At 33.1% G+C, this 12,226-nt stretch overlaps 1 pseudogene; it reads left to right on the top strand.

Moving 5' to 3' along the window:
- The window catches only part of LOC123549058 (small conductance calcium-activated potassium channel protein-like), a 76,713-nt pseudogene extending 64,782 nt beyond the window's left edge, over positions 1-11,931 (top strand).
- The last annotated feature ends 295 nt before the right edge of the window (positions 11,932-12,226 follow it).

The raw sequence follows: 12,226 nt of genomic DNA, 5'->3' as shown, positions 1-12,226 counted from the left end.
GTTTGCAGGCAAGGAATAAAATGCCTCTGTATATACTTTCTATTAGCGTGTAGCAGCTTTGTATTCCACAATTGCTGATTCTATGCTGAGACTGTGAAAAGCCTTCTATTTGCAAGCAAGGCATAAAATACCTCAGTATATACTTTCTATAAGCAGACGATGCGTGCTAGCGATTTCTTGCTATTCACGGATTATTTGTGACAAAGCACTGTTTATTTTATACTGAAAATATTATACAATCATGAATGAAAGCCTCTAATGAAAATATTTTGTCTATTTGCAGACAATGTGTGAACAGCCTCAAATGAAAGGATGACCGTATCTGTCTCAAGATTAAACCTTAACTTATGTATTTTTGCATCTAACCGGTAAGTAAGATATCCATTCTTGCCTAGTAAGGTAAGTAAGGTAATTGAAATGAATGAAACAGAATGTTAGATTGTATTATGTGTTATACATTTATTTTAAATTTTTGGTTATTCTTAGACAGATAAAATAATAAATACTAGAATGACTTTTGAATCGAATGTGGTAAAAGCAATTAAATGCTAATTAAGTTGAGATTCGCTAAATAGTTTTATATGTGACAAAGGATAAGAATAAAATTCCTTTTCTCTGCGATATTAGGTTCTTCATCAGGCCAACAGCTATGATAATAGTGGCAATTAAGAATTAAAATTTAGTGTCATGTTATTAAGCTGAAATCATATTTAAAACATACATATGTGTAACACCACTAATACTCGATAATTTTGGAATACAAAATAGAATTGATATGCCTTAGATTTAAAAAAAAATCATAGTAGTTGTGAAGATTGTGATGATTCACTGTAAAATTACAGCAACTTATAAGTAGTAAGAAACCGATGTAATATTAATTATCTCCGATTTGAGCACTTTCATTAAAGTTATACACCTTAGGAATCTGATTGCTGGGCAAAGAAATGATTATGATGATAGAAAAGCTTTGTCATGGAGCTTTATCATTTAAAGAAGTGTTTGGTAAATTGAACCTTGTTTCTTCGAACGTAATTTCCTTTAAAACATGAAACCTGGTTAAATAGCTTAATGAATCTTAACTGCATTGTCATTGAAATACAATCTGATATTCAATATTTGTTAGTTTCAAAGACTAGCATACATTGTTTTAGCTTTGCAGCGTTTCAGTTTATACGTTTATGGTTTACAATTTTATACCTGGAGAATAGTTTAATATTTAATGGGGGATTACACAAGGTAATGATTTCACAATTGATCCTGTTAAAATAATGGCAAAATGAAATGCCGAATTTCCCTTTTAGTTTGACACGAATAGCCATTTTTACATGTGTTACATATCAGTTGATTAAAGAAGCAGTTTAACTACAATTGTATATTTTCTGTTTCTCTTGTTAGAGACGTTGTTATTTTACCAATTTAATATATTCCGGTAAAACTTTAACATTTCAAAACATGTGTTGGGTCGTTTGGATTCCTTTATTTCTACAGACGTAGACCGAGTTTCTAAAAGAAGTACTTCGAAAAAAAAAAATTTGGTTTGGACATATGTAACAAAGTGTCACTAAGGTCGGTTTGTTGATTAATTTGGCTGTTAAGGTTGTAACATTTTCGATTTTATTTTAATTTTCCAGAAAGCTTTTACTGATTTTGAAACTTTGGTCAAAGAACCTTTGGTTTTTCTATTAAATGCTTAAAATTCGTTGCAAATACTTTTCTAGTAGGTGAGTAACATCGACTTGATTTGCGCATCGGAACTTCTCATGGCATTAGGGCAAGAGAAGATATTGTAAACTATCACATATGTCTCTGTAAAGAATCAAGTCAAGTCAAGTAAATTTGTTAACAAAGTCGGTGCAAATGTAAAAAATAACATAAGCTCTAATGAGCTTTTGAAACCGACTTAACATAGCACACAATAAATAACTGACATTGTAAAGTATTATGCAAGACATACATTATATAACATGCATCAATACAAACAGACTAAAATATTATAAGAGATCATCAAGTATTAAAAGTCCATTGCATTTAAATGAATAAAATACTGAGTTATGAAAATAAGATTAAGAATGACCTAATTATCATAAAATTATCTATTCTATCCAATATCACAGAGAATTCCATCACATTACATATAATCAGTATCAATAACATATCACATAATTATCACACAACATTATTTTTCTAGCAGTGAAAATCTAGACTCAATTATTACAGAAATAATGATGTTTATAAAACCGAGAAATCTATGTCCATAAAAGTTACTGTTAAATATTAAAATAAAACGAGAAGCATAGTATGGGTGGCATAGTATGCAAAGTTACAATTTAAATACATGTTATGTGTACACCTGTACAGAATGAGATAACTTGACATGAATATTGATTATGATAAACACTATGTCAAAGGTTCAATACGTAGTCGTGTTTAATTAATGCCGATAATTACACGTTCGAGTCAAATAATATGCGTTCTCAGCACTATATATAATTGTTTGGTTATTATAAATGACAAGTGTTGTAGGAAATTGCAACAGGACTGTTAACATTATATACTACCATGCTACACTTTAATGGAGTTATCACCAGTGTAATATAAATATGATGTGATATACAGCAGAAAAAAATAATATTTATCAGTAAATGACTGATTTGTCATATAAAAGTATAATAAAACTATAAAACATACTTGGTGTTGTAACATCCTTTACTTATTCAAACACATTTTTTCATGTTACAGATTCTTAACATAGATTCTTATGTCACTTGTCTGGGTTTTATAATAACTGCGTAAGTCAAGAAAAAAAATTTGCAAGCGACTCACCAAAGACATGAAAGCTCAACGATGAATATTTTTCAATTAAAAGTCTTTACCGAAATGATAGACATCAATGTTGCATCAGTGCTAGACGGTTATTAATATGTACAATAGTAAAATCATGTGTTTGAGCTAGACGTCGGGAAACTGTCGTTTTGATATAACAAACATAACCATATAACCAACATATGTATAGTCCTAATGCCGAATCACTGACAATACATTTTTATCCTATTTCAGTGTGAATAATTATGTTATTCTCAACGCGTTCTTTTCCAAATTATAAGGCTTACTGGTTTATATTTATGGTACATAAGAGACAAAAATAACATTGATAATAGAATTTCTTTACACGAAATCATACGATGACGTCATAATGTGACATTAAATTTTGACCTCAATATACTGTGTCCCAGACAGATAAAAGTGTTTCCTACCGATATAAGGATCTTATATGACTCTGGAAGAGGTTTGTTTCAACCGATGGCAGCGTCAAATTATAAGCCTAGCTATGAAAAAAGATAAGCCAAAAAAAATTATTTGTTTCGGTAACATGCCTAAAAAAAATGAAGTAGAAGTATCAGAATTTTTTTTTTAATATTTTTTAAAAAGCGAGACTTTCGGAAATTATTTTGTGTAAAAATTATACAAAGAAGGGTAATGCCTTAGAGCATCATAAATGACTTCTACATCATGACCATGTTTAAAGCAAAAGTACAGTTGCAATGTTCTCCTGTACTTTAGCTCTAAATCTTTTCAGTTTAAATTTCAGAATTCTATTCATACTTTAATTGTAATAAAAGATGTGCATTGAGAATCTTGGAAACTAACGCTTCATTTAGTGTAAACTAGCGAATGTTCGTTTCATTATGATTAATTTGGCTGTAAAGTGTTCAGGCATTGTGTCTGCTATCCTGTTAGGACATTTAAAGAATCACTTCTTTAATTATGTTCTCCACTTGTTTTGGCCTTTCGCTTGTCAGAAGTCTTCAATTAAAACTGACGTGATATGTGGAAAAATACATAACCCTTATTTGAACTGCGTGTTACGTGATTTTAGACTCCTCTAACTGTTAGACGTCATACAATTGGTGTCTATAAAGCAGAATGGTTGATTGATTGATTGTATTATATACAATTTCTGTTTAAGATGAATGTTGGATGTCAATGTTGTCATGATAAACAGCGAGTATTTATGTTTATTTTAAATCTCAATATTATTTATGTAAATATCCACATCCTTTGTAAAGTTTATGATTTCTCTGTATAGATTTACGAATTTTAAGAATTCGATCTAGCTTTAGTAGTTTATACATCATGGTGGATATGCATTAAACATTGTATTCCTTAAATCGATATGAAAGGAAATACACTTCGAACAACACTTTAAATTTTCTTATTACAAGTGTAATTTTTTGTAGTGTTTTATTTTGAGTAGGGTTCGAAGGTTTGAAATGTCAAACCCTATTCAAAAAAAATTACGCACATCGCCGAAAAACAACTTTCAATAACAGGCTCATGATAATATTATCCGTAATGTCGCATACAGCTTATATAATAAACATTATCGTGAAATATTCCGTTCGATATTTTCACGCATTATATAAAGAAGTATAAATTCGACTTACTTGTATGTCTTTTAAACTTTCCAGTTTAAGATGTCGACTTTGCTTTGGTGGCAAAAAATTAGTTTAAATCTTTCCTCTAAATGATAATTTAATTCAAAATGGTGTAAGTTTATGCTTTCAATTACCAATTTAACTTTGGAAGTTACCACCCTTGTTTCCCATATTGAGGTCAAGTAGTAAAGGTCTAATTCTGGACAAAATTTAGGTTCATTTTTGTTAATATATTGCGCAAATCACGAAAATCGGAGAAACTGGACGTTTTAGGACCTTCATTTTGCCAATCCACTGCAACATATTTGCTTCAGTTATTGACAGAGTATCAATTAATATTGAATGTCTTTGTATGAAAAGTCCTTGCTTTACTTGTTTGTTTTTTTTTTGTTCATGTATTTTTCCTGAATTTCATATATTGATGTAGTCTTAATTTGGCTGAAACATAATCAAAGGAAGCAATCAGTCAGTTAGTAAACAGCTTCATAATCTACAATTGCAAATTATATACTGACACTGTGTATGATTTATGGCCCCGATTTATTTCGAAATTGTACTAAATTGATCTAAACAACAAGACAATCGATTTTTCCACAGTTCCGTTAAGTAAAAATAGTTGGATATAGTGTTAATCCAGTATATAACTACAAGTGTTTGCACACTTACTAGTATGACGAGGAAAAGAGAATTAAAACAATAGTAAAGTTTGGACGGTGTGAACTTTTATTTCGAACAGTACGTGAAATTATATACATGGAAGCTAGGGCCTTCCTTCGTTGTTAAAACTTAAGAGACTCCAAATGACCTGAATTGTGTCAATGTGACAAAAGATTTAAATAGATATGTCAATCAAAGCTGCAATCTCACATACTTATATTCTGTCCTTTTGTCCGTTTTAATGATGACGACATCTGGTTTGTGAAACTTAACATCCTTTAAACTTATTTCGGAATTTCATTTGTTTATATACGCCATTGGTTTGACTTAACTTCTTTCTTGCTGCTGCAATGCATCAACACAACTAAGCAAATGAAAGGAATTTATTTTTGCACTATGGCATAAGTCAGATAAAATAAGATATAAGTAAACTAGTATCTCCCAATAAATTAAGAAATAATTGGTTTCAAGGTGGCAGACAACCATTACGTTGATTTTAATGCACTGTGCCTGCGGTACGGCTTGTGCCAACGAGGAATGAAGGTACTTCGCTTCCGGTACCGCAGGTACTTCGCCAATGTTTACAAAACAAGCGAGGTTTTCAATTTTCTTCATTTTCTTACTGCGTTGAGCATTTTTTCAAAAATCGGGTAATGTAGCGGGACGTAGATGTATCTTATGTACATATCCATGCTAAATTTAGCGGCAAATGATCACTTTCCTAGAAATGCAAGGACAAATAATTTGGGAATGAAACGTGATTTATTTTCACATCAGCGACTGTTTAGACTCATTTCTTTTCGCTGACCCAAACCGTATCGTCAGTGCCGACAAATTATATCTGTAGATGACATGTGATCTGCAAAAACATAAAATGTGTCCAGAAAATTCAGAATTTGAAAGTTATGCCAATTTTGGTAAAGTGCCGCTGGCACTTCGACGATGCCGCAGCCCCTTTCGAGATTCCGCAGGTACTTCTTAAAAGTATTGGGGCATAAATTTGGCCCAAAACTAACCAAATCTCCAATAACTCGCCCTTTTAGTGTAGAAAATGCAAATTTTGGCTCATCAAAACAGGAGATTCTTCTGCTCAGTAATTTTTCATAAGGCAGATTTCACACAAATAATTTCATTTTTCGTACTTCAAGTGCCAGTGTAGCTCTAACTTTCACTGTATAACATGTAGGGGAGGTAACTATATCCTTTGATAATGATTTTAGAACATAATCTGTTAAAAAAACGACAACGAAGTTGTTACAAAAATATTTTGATTTTTTGTGCTGTTGCAAAATCTCAAAAAGCGGGTGATGGACAAAAACTAAAAATATTCTTATTTCGTTTTCTTGAAATAGAAGCGCTACATCTGACGAAAATAACATCATTTTGGCGTGATCGTACAATAGCGAGTTACTGGAGATTTCGTTAGTTTTGGGCCAAATTTATGCCCCGATACTTTAAGGAGTACCTGCGGAACCTCGAAGGGGCTGTGGCATCGGCACTTTTCCAAAATTGGCATAACTTTCAAATTCTGAATTTTCAGGACACATTTTATGTTTTGGCAGATCACATGTCATCTATAGATATAATTTGTCGGCACTGACAATACGGTTAGGGTCAGCGAAAAGAAATGAGTCTAAACAGTCGCTGATGTGAAAAAAATTCTCGTTTCATTCCCAACTTATTTGTCCTTGCATTTCTAGGAAAGTGATCATTTGCCACTAAATTTAGCACGGATATGTACATAAGATATAACTACGTCCCGCTACATTCTCCGGTCTTTGAAAAAAAAAAGCTCCATGCAGTAACAAAATGACAAAAATGTATGCTCTCGCTTATTTTGTAAACATTGGCGAAGTACCTGCGGTACCGCAAGCGAAGTACCTTCATTCCTCGTCGGCACAGATGGTACCGCAGGCACAGTTTAGTACCCCTGATATAGCTATAGCTTACTACAATAATCATAAGATTATCAGTTGCACATAGTTTTGACCATTCTCATTCTTACCTGTCAGTATAGAGATAAGTGGCATATCCTTGCTAAATCCTTTCAATCAAGGATCAGCATGAAGGATGATAAAGATATTTTGATATAAGGTATATTTCTTATTTGAAAATTACGTATCCAAGCGGGTTTAGAGCTGCTTTTTTACACAAAACAATTACTTCCGATATATTTGAGATCAACAGTAATGTAAAAATACAAATGTGAAGTTAACGTGAAAACTTGAATGCAGAGATATTTTCGTTACTGTTTTGTACATTGCAAATACAGTACAAATATATTTTGCTCATTTTCTTTTCCTTAGTAATTGATTTTTATCAGCAATATAGGTTATGAAGATTGTATAGCACATTTTTTGCAAGTGTAAAATGATATGGTGTTAAATATAACATCATTTTATTTGTAGTAGGATAGAACTCAAATGACTTGAGTAAAATAATTATGACGAATAGAAGATATAACTAAATGTTACTTTAAGTAAATAGTACAAAAACAACAACAACTAGAAGAACATATTATTGTAAAATCAATTCTGAAATCTTCCTCTTTCATATACTTTACAATTAAAGAGAAATTTACACAAAACAAAACAAATATTGTGCGGAGGATTTCTTGCACAAATTAAGTTTTGTGTTATTTTTTATATATTGATAAGAACACATTTTCATTTCATCAGGTTTCCAGATATGAAAGAACTCATAATTCACAAATATAGCAATTAATTATAACAGTAAATAAATTCTCCTTCGGTAAAATCTATTGTATTAAAACATGTAACTTATAGAACATTATTTTTGGGCTGGTGATCCAAAAACTTAATTTCCGTTCACAATCCTTCCTTAAAACTAAGTTAACCAATAGATTTTCGAATTATACATCACATGATTAGATTTATTAAATAAGGGCCAATGAATACATATAGAAAGCGGGTCAAGATTCTGTACTGCCGTGGGGCAAGCCAGACCCTGTGACCGAAGTACTTTAAGACTTGGATTTTTTAAGCAACTCGTCTGCTATATTTTTCTGTAACAATTCTTTTTTTTGCGGGCCTCCTTTGCGATGCATGACTCCGTAGCTATGTTTGGGGTGTTTGGGGTGTTCTGTGCTTCCGGGAAATATACCCTTACCTTTTATCTTTCACAACTTTATTGCATATTAAATAATTTTGACATCGCTGTAAATAATATATATCCTTGCTCATAATCACAAATGTAAATAATAGTCTCTGAAAGGTATTGACCACATTTCTAAACACTTCCAGTACTAGAATAAAAATCTGTTAAAATATTTTCGCAAAAACATGGATAAAGATCCAGTAAGATAAGCCACGTTTAAAGAACACAGCCTTCCCGAAACAAAGCCATACAGCAGTATGTGTGTATAGATGTATAACATTTACAAAAATACATATGCAAAATAAAGAATAAGACGGGAACACTGTGGGACACAGCCTTGGAATGGTCAGCGTCACAAACCCCACGAGGAGTTTTAAACCGGTTTATGATGTACTCTCATCACTTCACTCTTAAACCTCAACATGTGCAAAGATCACAGGACAACATAAATAACAGTTGCCCCGGCATGTGAATTCCTAACACGCTATAGTAACAAAAGACACGATATGTAAGACACAAAACGTTTGTGTTGACAATAATGCAATATATCCAAAGGAACTATATAAGCATATGCTTGATGCCTTTGTGTAGAAGACATAGCAACAAAATAAGCCCAAGCCAGTCTAACAAATAAATGCTAATTGCATTTTCAGCACTCTCAGTGTCCCATTACCTGTTGACACTTAAGATAATAATGTAAGCATTCATCGCAGAAGCGTCTGTCAAATTTTAGACTTCTCTTATACAACATATAAGACATCATGAGATCGTGTTTTTTTCGGTTGAAGTTAAATAGGAAATAAGTGTGTAGAATATGAAAGTCAGAAAGACTGCGAAAGTTTAATAATCATTTCATCTCATTATCCTTACTGATTTAAACACCAGTTCATAGCCAAGACATGACTTATTTTTTTCAAAACCAGTTTTTAAGCAAAAAATATCATTGCATTTCGTAATGTTTCTAATTCCGCTGGAAGAAAATGTATAAAGACTCTTTAGACAGTCCTGTTATTTTTCTTCTTTCTTGACTTACAAGTATTTACTAATTATCAGAAGACATCTATAGTTTCATCTATCTAATCTACAACATGGTTTCCCTTGAATTGTGACTTTATTTTGCAAGGTGCATCATTCTAAATGTCTCCGATAGCCGTAATACGACCGTTTTGATTTGTTGAAAAATATCTTTTTAATAATGTGAGTTTTTAAAAATAGGGCACAACCAGAAGTTCAGAAATTATTAAACAGTTTTCGAATGTTTACAATTTTTTATGGAAAGGATGCATGATACTGACTAGTTTATATAACAATCGGTACTCAGATCAAGTCAAAGTTGAGTTTTTATTGTTTCTATGCAAACTATACACATCAAAGTCGTTTTGGTGTTAAATTGAAACATTTTATAAATGGTCCTATGAATTGCCACCTTTAGAGTACATTGTATTTTAAAATGACAAAAAGTACGTCCATATATTTAAGAAGAAAACAAGGAAGAGCCTTTAACGGAAAAGGTAGACCAAACAATAGTATTGTTTGACAGCCTCCGAGTTGTGTTTGCTGTTGAGTATCAACAAATAATATATTGGATAATTAGAAGACAGACAAATACATGGAGCGTGTAATAGCTTTCATCCGCCGACTTGTTTGGGTTATTCCAGTTACCAAGAGTATTTGTTTTGGCTTGTGTGAACACTCATTTGTCAAGATATCATACATTCTGAAACACTTTTTTCTGATAATTTTTTGATAATGAAATAATACACTGTATGGTCACAAGGCAAGGGTTCAAAAGCTAGAATATTTACAGTAATAGATACACTACACTACTGAATTTAAAAACATAAAACATGTAGTCAGCCGTTTCCGTTATTTTGCAGTAAAGAAACTAAAATTAATTATGTACGCTTTTCCTCTTACAATAATAGAAAACGCTTGGTGTACAAGATGTGAGTTGTCTTTGAGAATGTAAAATGAAATGTAAGTCAATTATCTATTTTCAGAATTTACCCGTGTGTTCAGCACCGACTATGGAATCCCCGGATCTACCTCTAGTAAACGGACATTGGCAGTACCCTTCATACGTTAGCACTGACAACGTGAGCACACAAAACCTCATCATGCCTGGGGGAAAACGAGAAAGCGTCTTGGACACAAAGAACCTTGGTTATCGCCTGCGCATGCGCAAAGAGCTGATCGGACGACGGACAAGAGTATCGGATATGGCGTTTGTATTGGCCATATTGGGGATAATTATAACTATTATAGACACAGAGTGTCAGTTTGCACAAGCATACAATTCATTCAAACCAATTTCGGTTTATCTCCGGGTGATAACGACTATAACCACTATAGGGCTTCTTGTTACTATAGTTATGTACCACGTGATTGGTATAAAACTCAGGCTTGTTAGTCAGGGATTGAACAACTGGAAACTTGTTACTGACTGGAAAGACTTGGTGAAACTCATAACAGAGCTGACTGTTTGTGTCATCCATCCTATGCCATTTACTACTGCTGCTGCGCTGCCGATGTACGTATCTAGTGTAGACGAACTTACATGCTTTCACTGTTGAGATGCTCCCCTTAAATTCTATTTTCACCATTTTAATGTTCATGAGGGTTTACTTGCTGATGAGATTTCTAGTAGTACATAGCGCGTTATTTTGTGATACGACTGTACAAAGTTTAGGCGCTATGAGTAATGTAAATATCAACGCCCAGTTTGTATTTAAGGCTTTAATGAGCATGTACCCTGGTACCTGTTTAGTGTCGATAATGTGCATAGTTCTTTTAGTGAATAGTTATTCTGTCCGCATGTGTGAACACTACACTTTAGAAGATAATGCAGAAACTTTCTTTATGCAAGCACTGTGGATGACATGTGTCACGTTTTTGACTCTTGGTTATGGCGACGTTGTTCCGAGAACCACGTGTGGGCGCGTGCTAGCAATCTTCACAGGTATGATGGGAGTTGGACTAATGGCACTCTGTGTCGCTGTTTTAACAAGAAAGCTTGAGCAAACGAGAGGAGAAAAATATGTGCACACCTTTGTCGAACAAATCAAAATGGACAAAAAGTATAAAAATGCGGCCGCGAAAGTAGTGACCCAGTTTTTGACCATTTGTCGCCTCCGGAGAAGGAATATAGATTCAGCAGACGACAGATATGTGATACACAAACGTCGTCTAATACACGCTGTCAGAGCTATGAACCAGGCTAGATACTTGCGTATGCAAGTAGGTGAATCACTAACAGGACCAGTGGAGATAAATAAAAATGTGAACGAGATATATGATATGGTTGAAACTGTAAGGGACGACCAGGATACATTAAAATCTCGTATTACAGGTATGGAAGATCTAATGTGTTCTATGAGCGAACAGTTAAGAGAATTGAAATCAATAATGACAAAAAGTGCACAAGCGTCGTCGAGTAAGTTCACAACGCCTTTGAGTTCGCCCAGGACCTCAGTGGTGTTGTCATCTGAAGAATCTAAAAGTTAGTGCAAATTACTATTATTACTACAACTACTGCACTTGATATATAAATAGAAAAATAAAGTATGTCCAGGCCAAGAATGAAAGACTTACGGGCGTTCGATAACACGTTTGGTACAAAAAGTGGTCGGAAGGTCCGTCCGAATGAATACACAAAGGTATAAAGATCCATTGTGATTTTACGCGATGGAGGTGAAGTTTTGAAACTATTAGCAGGCTGTTCCAAGCTGAGTTTCAAGTAATGTTTTCTATGCAATAAAAGATAACTGTTTTCAATATTTGAATTGAGTGTAAACCTTTAAGTTTTTTAACTTCGTCAGATACTAATATATAGTTTTCTCATAGGAAGCATTTATTACCAGTGTAAGAATTTTTTATTTTAGTTCAGTATTCAATAGGAATAAAATATCATCGAGAAAATACAGAACTCTTTAAATTAATATTAGAAATTCTGCATAATTCAACTCCATGCCTAAACATACATCAGATCAGGCAGATACATCTAAATTCGGAAAACT

This window comes from Mercenaria mercenaria, chromosome 6 (genome assembly GCF_021730395.1).
Source record: "Mercenaria mercenaria strain notata chromosome 6, MADL_Memer_1, whole genome shotgun sequence".
Lineage (NCBI taxonomy): Eukaryota > Metazoa > Mollusca > Bivalvia > Venerida > Veneridae > Mercenaria > Mercenaria mercenaria.
This window is presented reverse-complemented; position numbering and strand designations above follow the sequence as displayed.